A 19,172-nucleotide genomic window follows, 5' to 3' on the forward strand; every position below is an offset into this window, starting at 1 on the left:
GTGCCTGGCACCTACTACCATACCCCTTTCAAAGGCACTTAAATCTTTTGTCTTGCCCATTCACACTCTGAATAGCCCACATACACAATCCATGTCTCAGTTGTCTCAAGGCTTAAGAATCCTTCTTTTAGCTGTTTCCTCCCCTTCATCTACACTGATTGAAGTGGATTTAATTAACAAGTGACATCAATAAGGGCTCATAGCTTTCACCTGCATTCACCTGGTCAGTCTATGTCATGGAAAGAGCAGGTGTCCTTAATGTTTTGTACACTCAGTGTATATCATAAGGCCTTACTTTGATGGCCTAGTTTTACCCTAACACAGTTGTGTTAGGAAACTCCTGGTTTACAAGCCACATCAGGCTTTCAAGTCATTTTATGCTGGCTTGCAAAGTGCTGTGTAATATTGGAATCCAAGCATAGTTAGGATATCCAACAGATTTCATTTTCACCCGCAACCTGCATTCAGAATGACTGTCAGGTTTAGGAAAGTTGATAAGAAGACTACCTAAACCATTTAAACTGGGACAATCATCTCAGTAACAGGTGCAATACATCTAAAATAAATGTATGATATTTATCTTTGTGTATCATAAAATTAAAGTATTCAGACCCTTTGACTTTTTCCATATTTTGTTAGGTTACAGCCTTATTCTAAAATTGATTAAATTGTTGTTGTTTTTATCATCAATCTACACACAATTACCCATAATGACAAAGAAAAAACAGGTTTTTAGAAATGTTTGCAAATCTATAAAAAAACAACAACTGAAATATCACATTTACATAAGTATTCAGACCCTTTACTCTGTACTTTGCTGAAGCACCTTTGGTCGCAATTACAGCCTCAAGCCTTCTTGGGTATGATGCTACAAGCTTGGCACTCCTTTATTTAGGGAGGGTCTCCCATTCTTCTCTGCAGATCCTCTTAAGCTCTGTCAGGTTGGAAGGGGAGCGTTGCTGCACAGCTATTTTCAGGTCTCTCCAGAGATGTTCAATCGGGTTCAAATCCGGGCTCTGGCTGGGCCACTCAAGGACATTCAGAGACTTGTCCCGAAATCACCTCTGCGTTGTCTTGGCTGTGTGCTTAGGGTCGTTGACCTGTTGGAAGGTGATTCTTTGCATCAGTCTGAGGTCCTGAGTGCTCTAGAGCAGGTTTTCATCAAGGATCTCTCTGTACTTTGCTCCGTTCATCTTTGCCTCCATCCTGTCTAGTTTCCCAGTCCCTGCTGCTGAAAAACATCCCCACAGCATGATGCTGCCACCACCATGCTTCACCATAGTAATGGTGCCAGGTTTCCTCCAGATGTGACGCTTGGCATTCAGGCCAAATAGTTCAATCTTGGTTTCATCAGACCAGAAAATCTTGTTTCTCATGGTCTGAGAATCTTTAGGTGCCTTTTGGCAAACTCCAAGTGGGCTGTCACGTGCCTTTTACTGAGGAGTGGCTTCCGTCTGATCACTCTACCATAAAGGCCTGATTGGTGGAATGCTGCAGAGATGGTTGTCCTTCTGAAAGTTTCTCCCATCTCCACAGATCAACTGTAGAGCTCTGTCAGAGTGACCATCGGGTTATTGGTCACCTCCCTGACCAAGGTCCTTCTCCCCCAATTACTTAGTTTGGCCAGCACTAAGGAAGAGTCTTGGTGGTTCCAAACTTCTTCCATTTAAGAATGACAGAGGCCACTGTGTTCTTGGGGACCTTCAATGCTGCAGACACTTTTTGGTACCCTTCCCCAGATCTGAGCCTAGACAAAATCCAGTTTCGGACCTCCACAGACAATTTCTTCGACCTCATGGCTTGGTTTTTGCTCTGACATGCACTGTCAACTGTGGGACCTTATATAGACAGGTGTGTGCTTTCTAAATCATGTCTAATTACCACAAGTGGACTCCAATCAAGTTGTAGAAACATCTCAAGGATGATTAATGGAAACAGGATGCACCTGAGCTCAATTTCGAGTCTCATAGCAAAGGGTCTGAATACTTATGTAAATAAGGTTCATTTAAAAAATATATATACATTTGCAAAAATGTTTTCACTTTTGTCATTATGGGATATTGTGTGTAGATTGCTAAGGATTTTTTGTAATACATTTTAGAATAAGGCTGTAACTTAGCAAAATGTGGAAAAAGTCAAGGTTCCTGAATACTTTCCGAAGGCACTGTACATGCAAAAACACAGGTATTAAAAACGATCCTAAAACATCTACCTGCAGTAGAGCATGCTGGGAAATATGATAACGATGGGTGTGATTTCGATGGGACTGTTTTACTCTCCACGGTGTAAAACAATAACTCTGGTTATTAACACCAACACTGGGGGTTATTTTACACCACTGAGTGTTAATTTCACTCTTACATTTCACTCTTACTCCTGAATCAACACTAGAAATGTTAAACTGAAAAATCAACACTGGCCAATTTACTGTGCACGAGTCATTCTCCTGTCTGTTTGTGAAAGCTTGTGCTTATCTGACCCAGACTACACCGAGATAAAGTCCTTGTTATATGAGTCTCTCAAAGAGAATCCTAGGAGCGGGGGAGGACAGGGGAAACAGTGGGGAGGGGGAAGGAGTGATGGAGGGAGGTGGTGGTGCACATGGACATCAGTGGGGTTAGCAGCTCCCGAAAGTATTTCATCAAAGAGGGCTAGGATCCTAGGGATTGAGATTCAGCCTGGAGGCAAGTAACCGATGGTCTCCCAAGAACATATTCCAAAGTAGAACTCAGAGAGCCAAAGCACACATCAAAAGCACCTCTGGAGCCAAAGCCATTCTGGAGGAGAAAGAAAGGGGTACCGGTCCCTACTTGGCACCCTCTAAGCCCCAGATCTCACCCCAATAAAGGAGGAACTACTGTTTGTTCCAGACCTGAGATCTACTGCAGTCAGAGAGGTGCACACCAAGGCAGGCAGGCAACACAAGCACACACACACAAACACACACACACACACACAAACACACACACACAATAATACAGTATACAGTCTCACATGACAAACAAACAAAGACTATACATATTGGTATTCATTTCTGAGACATTATTGTACTGTAATAATGTTATACTAAACAATCTGTTATGAACTGTATGCATTTGTTTGTCTTCAGCTACACACTGATTGAGACATGACAACAAATGTGTATTGTAATACTGGAATAGTCTTTTTCCAAAAGGTAATTTCATGATCTCAATGAAATATCATGCAATGGCCTGTAATGTCTACATTACACAAATAACATAAATGGAGTACTTGGCAATATGGAGTGTGTTGAATTTTTCTCTCTAATTCTATCCCATTGGACAGATGTCACAGTGAAAGGGATATGTCAGCAGAAAGCATATGATATCCATCCAGATGTGACCTTTAGCATAGCATTGGACATACCAGCGATGTGTCCCAAATGGCACCCTATTCCCTACATAGTGCACTACTTGGCCCGGGTCGAAAGTAGTGGACTATACAGGGAACAGGGTGCCATTTGGGATGCAACCCCAGAGAATGGCAGGCTTGTTCAGTGAGTTGTGCAGTTGAGAGCCGCATGCCGTCTCTTCTCGAGTTAACACCAACGGTTGCAGGTCAAGAAGCAGTTTTTTATTCCTTTTGGACCGATATCGTGTATATTTCAAAGCTTCCATTTAATGTATAAGACAATACATTTGTAATACTCTCTTAATTACAGCTTTGTTAAGTCAAGATCTGACTAAAACGTCTCACTGACATCCTATGCTGTGACTCATTTGGCATTATTTTTCCACCGCTATCAATGGATAGAGAGGCGGCCTTTACTGTTTATTTGAGCCCCACTTGTTTGTGTAGCACATGGGGATGTGTGAACCTTACTCATCAGCCTGAAGTGACGTCACTTGTGCCACCAAACATTTTGGTGGCGCCGACAGGTAAGATGCTTTGAGTGGGGCGGTCACGTGTGCCAGCAAGGCAGAGGTCCTGGGGTTCGAGCCTCGTTGTGAGCCGAAACAGGAGGAAGTGGTGCTACTCTATTAAATAACGCTACTCCATTATACTTCATGACCAGGCATGACAAGGCAGAAAACAGACTAGGACTACCTGGCCCAGTGGCCCCTGCTTCCCAGTGTGTCAGGGGACAGAGCTACTGAGGGGCAAATAAACACACCACAAAGGACCACTTTACTGACCACTAATCTACTCCTGGAGAGAGCATTAGGCCTCATCCATCCTAAAGCTGTATACACAGGGTTCAAGTGCTCCTCCGCACACAGACACACACACACACAATGAGGCTCACAGCCATCCGCCAAACCAAAGAACAAACAGGGAACACACCACTGAGATAAAGCCTCTCTCTCTCCTCTCTCATTTTATCTCTCCTCTTTCCTTCTCTCTCTCTCTCTCGCTGCTCTCCTGACTCTCTCTGTGCCTGCTGGAGGTATATCGGGTGTCTATGAGTGTTCCATTAGCATGCATGACTGATAACAGGCGCTCAGTCGCCCCCCCCCCCCGCTCTTATAATCGGAGAGAGGGATATTTGCAGAGTTATTTAGAATCTGTCAAAAATAATAAACGCAAAACTATATCCACTTCGGCTATTTAAGCAATTTCCCTGTGATAACGTCCCAAGGGGATCTCATGCGGCTTCCAAATGACGACATAATGAAACGACGACGCCTGCACCCCCTTATCAGGGTGGATTAAAAGGGAATAATGAAAGTGAGGGGGTTTGGAGCCTTGTGTGGCATTAATATGATTATCTAATGGACTCCAATGGAAAAGCATGTTAATTCCACTTAAACGCAAGACCTTTCCCAGCCCTATCTCCTCCTCCTGGCTCCTCTGAAGTAGTTCTCCTTCCCTTCTTGCCCTTGCTCTCACTCTCTCCCTCCTTTCCTCTCTCTTCTCCTTTACGTTGAAATAATCTCATCTCTCCTCAGCAGAAGTCATTATGTGTACGAACGGCGAACATGTGAGAGTTTAGCATTTAATCCCCCCTAGTTTTTTCACCCTCTCTTATTTCTTTGGGCCTGATTGGAGTGTGTGATGCCCTCCCTTAATTTTCAGACAAAAGCTCTCAAGGCGGTTAACAATATTCAGAATTGTTCTCCATGCATGGACATCCTCGCTGTTGCTGAAAGAATGTGGGTCACTTTCCGACAAACTCAAATCAAACTTTTGGATCCACCATTGGAAATCGCGTTACACGCTCCCTGATATTAGGCTAAGTAAGTAAAGATTTGACTATTGGGTCAGAAAGGTATTCTTTCGCTTTGCTGAGGGGAGTGCATACTTCAACTCTGACATGACGACAAAGTTGGCAAAGTCAAAGTTCATGTGAACAGTTCTTCCTCTACACACTAGATAAGGATATGTACGCACCCTTCTGGCTGAATGTTGACAGGAAATTGACGACGCAGTATGTATCCCAGCCATTTGAAGGGCTGTAAGCCTTTTGTTATCAGACCCACAAACAAACTGTAAATGTACTGGCTAATACTCATTGGAGAAGATTAGTTAAAAAAACTCTCTCCTTTTGATCCCAAAACAAGATGGCCGACCAACCTTTCCACCTCGTCAAGGGGGCCATCCATCACATTAAGGACCATTAGGACCAATAAGACTCCTTCAACTGATAGCCCAGTCCATTCTCCTCCAGTAACAGCAGCAGCAATGTGGACCAGACCACTACACATACTCCACACATCCTGAAAGCAGACAGCGATCCCACAGGATACAGTTAAAAAAGAGAAACATCAATATTTCAAACTCCTCTCTCTTTCTGGTCCACATCAAAGCTTTCCGCTCCCATTGAAATCCTACAGGTAGTGATAGAGCTCTATTTGTTTTTTCTCCTCCGGTACAGCTGTAGAGACCACAGAGATTCCCCCGCTCTCCTTTAGAAAACCTCTCGGTTACACTGTTCGTCTGTCTCGTGGTTTACCGCCTCGCGTTTTGGAAGAAGAAGTGCATAGGGGAGGGCTGGAATTAGAAAGGAGAAGAAATACTGGGGACATCTAGGGGAATAATTGTATCTCCTCAATGTTGCCGGATAGCCTGTGAATACGGCATGTAACGTGATGTTAGTTTGACTTTGAAGGGCTCTGTGTCCTATGTGGGAGTGACCGTGGAGAGCTCTCGACAAAGGGATTGAATGAAAGAGTATTGTACTGAACCTTAACTGTATATTGAGCACTGTATTACAGTAGGCCTTTCATATTATTGCCTTTACATTGATGTCTAAGCTCATCTCTGATTCACACTCACATATGCACATTCACAACAGTCCATATACGACACAAGAGACTCAGTTTAGTGAATCAGTTAAAAGTAGAGAACATGTCTGAATTTACACTCTTGCATAAACGACGGATTCTTGGAACCAGAAATCACATCGAAAAGGCCTTTCATTTTAAATGAATCAGAAATGCAGGGAAACGATTGTTCGACAGACAATCCACGAAGAGGAACCATCTGACATGCCAAACCCGTCAGGGGAGTGTACAACCCCTGGGAGAGCTCCCCTAGCTGGAGGAGGAGGAGGAGCATTGATAATTGGTTGTTGGAGGATATTTGTACACAGCAAATTGGCCTGTGTTACCTAGAGTTCATTTTTCCATGTAATATTTCTAGTGTTAAAACTTGAAACTTGAAACGTAATCTTATGCTACAAAAAGACAACAACATACATTTTTCGAAACAAATCTTTAGGTTTCAGGTTCTATTTATTCGAAACAAAGAAAGAAAGTGAAAGACATAACAGTACAGGGCCAAACAGGTTATATCCTGCCTGTTTGGCCCTGTCCGGGGGTATCGTCAGACAGGGCCACAGTGTCTCCCGACCACTCCTGTCTCAGCCTCCAGTATTTATGCTGCAATAGTTTATGTGTCGGGGGGCTAGGGTGAGTCTATTATATCTGGAGTATTTCTCCTGTCTTATCCGGTGTCCTGTGTGAATTTAAGTACGCTCCCTCTAAATCTCTCTCTCTCTCTTTCTCTCTTTCTCTCTTTCTCTTTCTCCTTCTCTCTCTCTTTCTCTCGGAGAACCTAAGCCCTAGGACCATGCCTCAGGACTACCTGGCCTGATGACTCCTTGCTGTCCCCAGTCCACCTGGTCTTGCTGCTGCTCCAGTTTCAACTGTTCTGCCTGCGACTATGGAACCCTGACCTGCTCACCGGACGTGCTACCTTGTCACAGACCTGCTGTTTTGGACTCTCTCTCTCTACCGCACCTGCTGTTTCTAACTCTGAGTGATCGGCTATGAAAAGCCACCTGACATTTACTCCTGAGGTGCTGACCTGTTGCACCATCTACAACCACTGTGATTATTATTATCTGACCCTGCTGGTCATCTATGAACGTTTGAACATCTTGGCCATGTAGTGTGATAATATCCACCCGGCACAGCCAGAAGAGGACTGGCCACCCCTCAGAGCCTGGTTCCTCTCTAGGTTTCTTCCTAGGTTCCGGCCTTTCTAGGGAGTTTTTCCTAGCCACCATGCTTCTACACCTGCATTGCTTGCTGTTTGGGGTATTAGGCTGGGTTTCTGTACAGCACTTTGTGACATCGGCGGATGTAAAAAGGGCTTTATAAATACATTTGATTGATTGATTGATAAACTGGTCAAAACGGTGTGCAGGTGAGGTTGGAAGCCCAAAAGGCGTTTTATGAAAATCACACCACAAAATATAAGTACAAAAAAAAGGTTGTTCAATCAGTTAAACAAAGCATATGAATTATAATTGCACATGATATACTCAGTATACAAGAAAAAACATGTTTGATTATGTGTGTTTGTGAGTGTGAGAGTTAGGCTACATGGAGGAGAATAATGGGTAGTTTGGTTCATCAGGCTGACTCCCAGTCTTCGCTTGAAATTATTGAGGGATGATGATGTTTTGGCAATGTGAAGATAATAATTCCAGAGTATGGTACCTCTGTATCTGATACAGAATTGATTATATGAGGTGCGGCAGTGGGGAGGGTAAAGGTTGTCGCAGTGTCTTGTGTTATATAGATTGATTTCAGAATTAACCTGGAAGAATCCAAAATCCAAAATCCATTTAGTTAGATTTATTGCACCCGTTACTGAAATGGTTGGTCCAGTTTAAATGGTTTAGGTAGTCTCCTTTATCAATGTTCCTAACCCTGACAGTCATTCTGAATGCAGATTGAGGGTGAATAAAAATTCCAACTATTGGATGTCCTAACTCTGTCTGGATTGCAATAGGAATTACACATTACTTCGTAAACCAGCATTTTGTGATTTGCAGGCCTGATGTGGCCTGTAAACCAGGAGGTTCCCAACACCACTGTGTTAGGGTAAAACTTGGCCTTCAAAGTAAAGTAAGGCTTTATGATATATGTAAAGTATTGGCATAAAGTTTCATTTTAATGATAACATTTAGTGATGGGTCGTTCGCAAACAAGTTGGTTCTAAGAGCCGGCTCTTGTTGGTGAACGTTGGGAGCCGGCTCGCTTATCAGAAGAGCCGAATTTATTTAAAAAAATATTTAAAAAATTAAGATATGAATAATCAAAAGATTTGAATGAATGGAATGAACTAATTCAAAGAACGAAAAAATATATATAATAATATAGGCCTAAATGCTCAAGCGCACACACATTCGTTCTGACTGTCTGCTCAGACTAACAGCCTCACCTGTTGTTCCTGTCAATCAGACACGCAGTGTCAACCAATGAACCAAAGATGTGTGAGGGAGGGCCGAGCCAACTTACTCACAGTCACACACTTAGCAGCCGAGGAGAGAGGAAGGACAGCTGTGAAAACAACAGCTGGAAAATGAGTCGGAAGCACAGTAGCATTTGGATGCATTTTAATAATGTAGACAATGTTAGAGCACAGTGTAGAATTTGCCAAAACAAAATCTCATATAAAGCCGAATCTACGCACAACCTACACCGGCATATGCGAACTGTGCAACCAATTGCGAAGCTAGCTGTAGTGGAGCTTCGAGAAACTAGCGGCCTGCTAGTGATAGTAGTGGAGCCAGCACCTCCCCACGTGGAGATGTATCCACTCAATCAAGTAGACCTACTCCGACACCCACAGCAACACAGTCTTCTATGGACCAGTTTATGCCAAAGTCTATGTCTGTAGCAAAACAAGGCCAAATTGATATTGCATTGGCTAAAATGATTGCCACCGATTTCCAATCATTTTCGATTTTGGAGGACAGAGGTTTTGGAAATTATAGCAATAATCTAAATCCAATGTACACAATTCCAAACAGGAAAACCCTTTCAAAATCACTTTCAAAATCACAGTCTAGCTGTCTTCTGGACTGCTTTGAGTTCAGTGACAGACACCACTCAGAGAACTTGGCAGAGGAACTGTTGAGAGTGGCCAGACAATGGCAAGTAGATGGAAAAGTAGTCTGTTGTGTTAGCGACAATGCAGCTAACATAACCAAAGCCATGAACATTTTAAAATGGACCCATCATCCATGTCTTGCTCACACAATCAACCTGATTGTAAGAGATGCTCTGAAGGTGATGAAGCCCACTGTGGACAAAGTGAAAACAGTAGGTGCTGAAAAACTAAAGTCTACACAACACCAGATGGCGATGCCTGATCTGAGGCCTAAACAAGACTGCACACTACAAGGTGGAACTCAACATTTTATATGTTGAAGCGGTTTCTTGAGTCAAAGGATGCCATCATCTCTATCCTGGCCATTGTCAATGACCTGTTGATGCTCTGACCCAAGAGGAATGGGAGGTGGTGGAGGAAGTGTGCAGAGTCCTGGAACCCTTTGAGCAGGTCACTGTGGAGAGAGGTACAGTAAGCAGTTATTACTACATCATTATTTAATCCAGTATTATATATGTATATGAGCAGTAGATGAGAATGTAGTATCAGTAGACAAAACATGAACCTGAACTCATAAGTTACTGTTCTCTCTTTTCAGCCTCAAAAATGATACTCCTGTGTAAGGGTCTGCAGCGAATCTCAGCCAGCTGCCAGAGAGAAGCAAATGTACCCACAGGACATGTGACAGAGTTGATGGACACCCTATGTTCATCAATAGACAGAAAGTTCCACAGAATGGAATATAATCACGTGCAGAAACCACTGCACTTGACCCCAGGTTTAAGAAATTAGTATTCAGAGATGCCAGAGCAATTGATGAGGCTCTTCAAAGAATAACCTTAGCAGCAGGGAGGGACAGCCCCAGCAGTCAGCTGGCTCAGGCACCAGGGAAAGAAGAAGAAGAGGGATCAGATGGAGCTGAAGCACCAGCAGTAGTGCCACAAACGTCTGCTGTTTGGATGCTGTTTGACGAGAGAGGAATCCTTCAGCAGATGCCATAATGGAGGTCCGATCCTATATGGAGGAGCCCCTCCTCCAAAGATCTTCAGATCCTCTGAGCTGGTGGAAGAACAAGGCCTCTGTCTACCCACGGCTTACTAAAATCATGACAGGGAGACTCTGTATAGTGGCCACATTCATTCCCTCTGAGAGGGTCTTCTCGAAAACAGGACAAATAATTACTGAGAGAAGAAACCGCATCAGCCCCTCGAAAGTGAGGCAGCTTGCATTTCTGAATGCAAATCTCTCATAAAAGCAAAATATGGTCAGCATTGCTGTGTGCTGCTGGCACTTCCGGCGCCGACAAAGATGGCCGCCTCGCTTCACATTCCTAGGAAACTATGCAGTATTTTGCTTTTTTATGTGTTATTTCTTACATTGTTACCCCAGGTAATCTTAGGTTTTACTACATACAGTCGGGAGGAACTATTGGATATAAGAGCAACGTCAACTCACCAACATTACGACCAGAAATATGACTTTCCCGAAGCGGATCCTCTGTTTGGCCCACCACCCAGGACAATGGATCGGATCCCAGCCGGCGAGCCAAAACAACGGCGCCGCAGTGGAAGGGGCAGACGGAGCGGTCTTCTGCTCAGGCTCCGTAGACGGGCACATCGCGCACCGCTCCCGAGCATACTACTCACCAATGTCCAGTCTCTTGACAACAAGGTAGACGAAATCCGAGCAAGGGTAGCATTCCAGAGAGACATCCGAGACTGTAACGTTCTATGTTTCACTGAAACATGGCTCACTCGAGACACGCTATCTGAGTAGGTACAACCACCTGGTTTCTTCACGCATCGCGCCGACAGAAACAAGCATCTCTCGGTAAGAAGAAGGGTGGGGGTGTATGCTTTATGATTAACGAGACGTGGTGTAATCATAACAACATACAGGAACTCAAGTCATTTTGTTCACCTGACTTAGAATTCCTCACTATCAAATGCTGACCGCATTATCTACAAAGAGAATTCTCTTCAATTATAATCACAGCCGTGTATATCCCCCCCAAGCAGACACATCGACGGCCCTGAAAGAACTTCATTGGACTCTATGTAAACTGGAAACCACATATCCTGAGGCTGCATTTATTGTAGCCGGGGATTTTAACAAGGCTAATCTGAAAACAAGGCTCCCCAAATTCTATCAGCATATCGGTTGTGCTACCAGGGCGGGCAAAACCATAGACCACTGTTATTCTAACTTCCGCGACGCATATAAGGCCCTCACCCGCCCTCCCTTTGGAAAAGCTGACCACGGCTCCATTTTGTTGCTCCCAGCCTATAGACAGAAGCTAAAACAGGAAGCTCCCGCCCTCAGGTCTGTTCAACGCTGGTCCGACCAATCGGATTCCACGCTTCAAGATTGCTTCAATCACGTGGACTGGGATATGTCCCGCATTGCTGCGAAAAACAACATTGACGAATACGCTGACTCGGTGTGCGAGTTCATTAACAACTGCATCGGTGATGTCGTACCAACAGCGTCTATTAAAACATTCCCCAACCAGAAACCGTGGATTGATGGCAGCATTCGCGCAAAACTGAACGTGCGAACCACTGCTTTTAATCAGGGCAAAGTGACCGGAAACATGACCGAATATAAACAGTGTAGCTATTCCCTCCGCAAGGCAATCAAACAAGCTAAGCATCAGTACAGAGCCAAAGTGGAGTCGCAACTCAACGACTCAGACATGAGAGGTATGTGGCAGGGTCTACAGTCAATCACGGACTACAAAAGAAAAATCAGCCCCGTCGCGGATCACGATGCCTTGCTCCCAGACAGACTAAACAAGTTTTTGCTCGCTTTGAGGACAATACAGTGCCACTAACATGGCCTGCTACCAAAACCTGCGGGCTCTCCTTCACTGCAGCCAACATGAGTAAAACATTTAAACGTGTTAACCCTCGCAAGGATGCAGGCCCAGACGGCATCCCTGGCCGCGTCCTCAGAACACGCGCAGACCAGCTGGCTGGTGTGTTTACAGACATATTCAATCAATCCTTATCCCAGTCTGCTGTCCCCACATGCTTCAAGAGGGCCACCATTGTTCCTGTTCCCAAGAAAGCTAAGGTAACTCAGCTAAATGACTACCGCCCTGTAGCATTCACTTCCATCATCATGAAGTGCTTTGAGAGACTAGTCAAGGACCATATCACCTCCACCCTACCTGACACCCTAGACCCACTCCAATTTGCTTACCGACCCCGCCCTGTGCAACTGGGTCCTGGACTTCCTGACGGGCCGCCCCCAGGTGGTGAGGGTAGGTAACAACATCTCCACCCCGCTGATCCTCAACACTGGGTCCCCACAAGGGTGCGTTCTCAGCCCTCTTCTGTACTCCCTGTTCACCCACGACTGCGTGGCCATGCACGCATCCAACTCAATCATCAAGTTTGCAGACGACACTACAGTGGTAGGCTTGATTACCAACAACGACGAGACGGCCTACAGGGAGGAGGTGAGGGCCCTCGGAGTGTGGTGTCAGGAACATAACCTCGCACTCAATGTCAACAAAACAAAAGAGATGATCATGGACTTCAGGAAACAGCAGAGGGAGCAGCCCCCTATCTACATTGACGGGACAGCAGTGGAGAGGGTGGAGAGTTTTAAGTTCCTCGGCGTACACATCACGGACAAACTGAAATGGTCCACCCACACAGACAGCGTGGTGAATAAGGCGCAGCAGCGCCTCTTCAACCTCAGGAGGCTGAAGAAATTCGGCTTGTCACCAAAAACACTCACAAACTTTTACAGATGCACAATTGAGAGCATCCTGTCGGGCTGTATCACCGACTGGTACGGCAGCTGCTCCGCCCATAACCGGAAGGCTCTCCAGAGGGTAGTGAGGTCTGCACAACGCATCACCGGGTGCAAACTACCTGCCCTCCAGGACACCTACACCACCCGATGTCACAAGAAGGCCAAAAAGATCATCAAGGACAGCAACCACCCGAGCCACTGCCTGTTCACCCCGCTAACATCCAGAAGGCGAGGTCAGTACAGGTGCATCAAAGCTGGAACTGAGAGACTGAAAAACAGCTTCTATCTCAAGGCCATCAGACTGTTAAACAGCCATCACTAACATTGAGTGGCTGCTGCCAACATACTGACTCAACTCAAGCCACTTTAATAATGGGAAAATTACATCTTGCCTATGCCGTTCGGCCATCACTCATTTATATATTTTTATGTACATATTCGTATTCATTCCCTTACACTTGTGTGTACAAGGTAGTTGTTGTGGAATTGGTAGATTACTTGTGAGATATTACTGCATGGTCGGAACTAGAAGCACAAGCATTTCGCTACACTTGCATTAACACCTGCTAACCATGTGTATGTGACGTATACATTTGATTTGATTTGATTTATAACATGGCAATAAAGAAGAGAGAGAAAAGTTTAATGTTTCAAACGACACGCTGGTCCTGCTCACATTGCCCTACCCTATGCTTTGACCTCTTTCTCCCCTCTCTCTCCAGATGAAATCTTGCGACTTGTGATGGCCGGCCGCCCAACAACCTGCCCGCTTGACCCTATCCCCTCCTCTCTTCTCCAGACCATTTCCGGAGTCCTTCTCCCTTACCTCACCTCGCTCATCAACTCATCCTTGACCGTTGGCTACGTCCCTTCCGTCTTCAAGAGAGCGAGAGTTGCACCCCTTCTCAAAAAATCTACACTCGATCCCTCCGGTGTCAACAACTACAGACCAGTATCCCTTCTTTCTTTTCTCTCCAAAACTCTTGAGCGTGCCGTCCTTGGCCAGCTCTCTTGCTATCTCTCTCAGAATGACCTTCTTGATCCAAATCAGTCAGGTTTCAAGACTGGTCATTCAACTGAGACTGCTCTTCTCTGTGTCACGGAGGCTCTCCGCACTGCTAAAGCTAACTCTCTCTCCTCTGCTCTCATCCTTCTAGACCTATCTGCTGCCTTTGATACTGTGAACCATCAGATCCTCCTCTCCACCCTCTCCGAGTTGGGCATCTCCGGCGCGGCTCACTCTTGGACTGCGTCCTACCTGACAGGTCGCTCCTACCAGGTGGCGTGGCGAGAATCTGTCTCCGCACCACGTGCTCTCACCACTAGTGTCCCCCAGGGCTCAGTTCTAGGCCCTCTCCTACTCTCGCTGTACACCAAGTCACTTGGCTCTGTCATATCCTCACATGGTCTCTCCTATCACTGCTACGCTGACGACACACAATTAATCTTCTCCTTTCCCCCTTCTGATAACCAGGTGGCGAATCGCATCTCTGCATGTCTGGCAGACATATCAGTGTGGATGACGGATCACCACCTCAAGCTGAACCTCGGCAAGACGGAGCTGCTCTTCCTCCAGGGGAAGGACTGCCCGTTCCATGATCTCGCCATCACGGTTGACAACTCCATTGTGTCCTCCTCCCAGAGTGCTAAGAGCCTTGGCGTGACCCTGGACAACACCCTGTCGTTCTCCGCTAACATCAAGGCGGTGACCCGATCCTGTAGGTTCATGCTCTACAACATTCGCAGAGTATGACCCTGCCTTACACAGGAAGCGGCACAGGTCCTAATCCAGGCACTTGTCATCTCCCATCTGGATTACTGCAACTCGCTGATGGCGGGGCTCCCTGCCTGTGCCATTAAAACCCTACAACTCATCCAGAACGCCGCAGCCCGTCTGGTGTTCAACCTTCCCAAGTTCTCTCACGTCACCCCGCTCCTCCGCACACTCCACTGGCTTCCAGTTGAAGCTCGCATCTGCCACAAGACCATGGTGCTTGCCTACGGAGCTGTGAGGGGAACGGCACCTCCGTACCTTCAGGCTCTGATCAGTCCCTACACCCAAAGAAAGGCACTGCGTTCATCCACCTCTGGCCTGCTCGCCTCCCTACCTCTGCGGAAGCACAGTTCCCGCTCAGCCCAGTCAAAACTGTTCGCTGCTCTGGCACCCCAATGGTGGAACAAGCTCCCTCACGACGCCAGGACAGCGGAGTCAATCACCACCTTCCGGAGACACCTGAAACCCCACCTCTTTAAGGAATACCTGGGATAGGATAAAGTAATCCTTCTAACCCCCCCAAAAAAGATATAGATGTACTATTGTAAAGTGGCTGTTCCACTGGATATCATAAGGTGAATGCACCAATTTGTAAGTCGCTCTGGATAAGAGCATCTGCTAAATGACGTAAATGTAAATGTTAAGTGGGATGCTGCAATTTTGCAAATTGTTATTTATTTTTCTTTAATTTGGTGCAATATTCTATTATTCTGTTCAGATTGTATTCGTTTTGAATTGTTACATTTATATGCACTTTGTTTATATACATTAAAAAGTTATACTTTAAATACAAATGTTTAATAGCATTCTTTTTCATAACAAACCAATGCATTTTTAAATACATTGTGGTTAAGGTAGAGTATGATTTCATTTAATAATTTAATTAGAATTGTTTTAACACCAATCATAGTCAAACTGTTTGACTTGAAAAAATAAACAACATATTTTTTTAAATACCTTTTTGGTGAGCTGAGCCGAACGAGCCGGCTCACCGAAAAGAGCCAGAATGCCCATCACTAATAACATTCACCTACAGTAGGAACTTACTTATTGAAATCCTTAGGAGTGAAAATGAACAAATTCAAGAACCATGTCTCTGTCACTAACAAATACAGTCGTGGGTTGTAACTCCAGAGATATTACAGAAAAAAAGGAGATCCCATTGGGCAATAAATGGAGGAACTTAAAATACCACCCAACTGACTGTCGACCAATTGTGTTCAGGTTGTCATGCTGTGTCACGCAGTTGCTAAGCTAATCGTCACTCAATCCCTTCGAAAATGTCAGGCTATGAGTCGATAAACCTGCCTATTTCCCTCGAAAGTACGTAATGACACGATTGCAAAGCTATACAATATTACAGAGAATAAGTGAATTATCTCACATCTCGGAAAAGATTTGCAATGTTGAACTTCTTGTTCACAAAATTCATGCTAATTTGGGTTTTTGAGCTGGCGCCCAATTGACACCCATTCATTCCTTGAATGAGAGCTCTCATTGTCCCAGAATTGCCCAGAATGCACCACGCGGCCCATTGACGACACATGTGCAACGTCCACAATGGGCGCTAATACGATTCCAATGGAGTTTCCTATCTCCTCAAAAGTATCTCTGGTAATTCAACAATTTACTCGAAATGGCAGTGGGAAATGATAGTGAAGGCGTGGCTTAGTGAGTGGCTTTCAATTATTTTTGGCCACCCGTGAATGGAAGTGTTGTACCCGTTGAAGTGCTCCATGGTTACATTAATTCAAATTTGAGCATGTCTGTGGACAAATCTGAAGTCTTTAGAAATGCTTACATAAGAGCAAGGACAAATAAAGGCTTGTAAATATTCTTGTAATGTCCTTAACTCAACACTGAAATATATTATATAAAAATGCTATAAGTGGTGTTGTTCCATAAAACCTTTAGGATTGTATTCAGACCCCTTCCCTTTTCCACATTTTGTTACATTACAGCCTTATTCTAAAATAAATTAAATATTTTTTTCCCTCATCAATCTACACGCCATACCCCATATTGACAAAGTAAAAGCTGTTTTTTAGAAATGTAAAAAAAAAGATAAATACCTTATTTACATAAGAGTTCAGACCCTTTGCTATGAGACTCGAAATTGAGCTCAGGTGCATCCTGTTTCTACAACTTGATTGGAGTCCACCTGTGGTAAATTCAATTGATTGGACATGATTTGGAAAGGCACACACCTGTCTATATAAGGTCACACAGTTGAAAGTGCATGTCAAAGCAAAAACCAGGTCAAAGGAATTGTCTGTAGAGCTCCGAGACAGGATTGTGTCGAGGCACAGATCTGGGGAAGCGCACCGAAAACACAGTGGCCTCAATCATTCTTAAATGGAAGAAGTTTGGAACCACCAAGACTCTCCCTAGAGCTGGCCGCCTGGCCAAACTGAGCAATCGGGGGAGAAGGGCCTTGGTCAGGGAGGTGACCAAGAACCCGATGGTCACTCTGACAGAGCTATAGAGTGCCTCTGTGGAGATGGGAGAACCTTCCAGAAGGACAACCATCTCTGCAGCACTCCACCAATCAGGCCTTTATGGTAGAGTGGCCAGTCAGAAGCCACTCAGTAAAAGGAACATGACAGGCCGCTTGGAGTTTGCCAAAAGGCACCTAAAGGACTCAGACCATGAGAAACAAGATTCTCTGATCTGATGAAACCAAGATTTGTCCTGAATGCCAAGCAACACGTCTGGAGGAAACCTGGCACCATCCATACGGTGAAGCATGGTGGTGGCAGCATCATATTTCTCAGCGGCAAGGACTGCTCCAGAGCACTTAGGACCTCAGACCGGGGTGAAGGTTCACCTTCCAACAGGACAACAACCCTAAGCACACAGCCAAGACAACGGAGAAATGTCTGAATGGTCTTAAGTGGCCCAGCCAGAGCCCAGACTTGAGCCCAATCAAACGTCTCTAGAGAGACCTGAAAATAGCTGTGCAGTGATGCTCCCCATCCAACCTGACAGAGCTTGAGAGCATCTGGAGAGAAGAATAGGAGAAACTCCCCAAATACAGGTGTGCCAAGCTTGTAGCATCATACCCAAGAAGACCCGAGGCTGTAATCGCTACCAAAGGTCCTTCACAAAGTACTGAGGTAAGGGTCTGAATACTTATGTAAATGTGATATTTCGGTTTGATATTTTTTATAAATTTGCAACAATTTCTAAAAACCAGTTTTTGCTTTGTCATTGTGGGGTATTGTGTGTATATTGATGAGTGGGGAAAAAACGATTTAATCAATTTTAGAATAAGGTTGTAACGTAACAAAATGTGGAAAAAGTCAAGGGGTCTGAATACTTATCGAATGCACTGTATATACACTTCTTCATGTTAAAAATACAATAAGGTTTTATTGCATAAAACTGAAAGTGTTAATTCCCTAACACTGATAAAGTGTAACTGAGTCAGCACTAAGTACAGTGTTATTTTAACAATTAAAAGTGTGGTCCCATATAAACACTGGCCCAGTGTTAAATTTAACAGGGTCAGTGTTGATTTAACACTGGAGAATTTGCTGTGTTTTCCTAAGCATTTCCACGGAACGGAATGTTTTGTTTTGTGATCTTCTAACTTTCATCTATCATTGTGGTTTTGTTGTCATTTGTTCCTTTTTAAAGATTGTTCTGTGTTTTGTATATGCTATTTTTTCACAACATGAGAATCATACATTAAGGACCCAAAGCAAAAAACGGATGAACCAGTTTTACAACTGGAAATCCCTTGCGTTTAACATGACACCACTTTTGAATAAAATCAAAGGAATTATCTATTTGATATTGCTCTGGATTTGTCACTGTGCAATATGTTGGATTGTCGCAAGATTTGTACACTAAACAAATGTTCATACACTGACACGTTCTGAAATGAGGAACGTGTGTGTGTGTGTGTGTGTGTGTGTGTGTGTGTGTGTGTGTGTGTGTGTGTGTGTGTGTGTGTGTGCATGCTTGTGTATTTTCCCCATAGCCCTACTGCTGTGTATTGTGGCTGGGTGTTAAGAGTGTGTGGCGACAGAACAACACAAGGGCTCTTCCCATCATCACCATCGTCAATCTGTGACTGCCACTCAGAGTTGGACAGTGACAAATGACACTCCCAGTCAGTCACACACTTATCACCATACAGGTAACACACAGCCCTGGAAAGGACGGACATGAAATGGAAACGTCTCTATTTCTGTGGGCCTGGGAGTCTGAAGTGAAATATTAACTGAGAGATGGAGAAGGATAACAGGGTCCCTGTTTGGGGTGTGGATAAATTGCTATAAAACTTTTTTTTAAGAGAGTGTTAAGGAGATCATTTTAGCAT

This window comes from Salmo trutta, chromosome 6 (assembly GCF_901001165.1).
Source record: "Salmo trutta chromosome 6, fSalTru1.1, whole genome shotgun sequence".
In the NCBI taxonomy this organism is placed as follows: Eukaryota; Metazoa; Chordata; class Actinopteri; order Salmoniformes; family Salmonidae; genus Salmo; species Salmo trutta.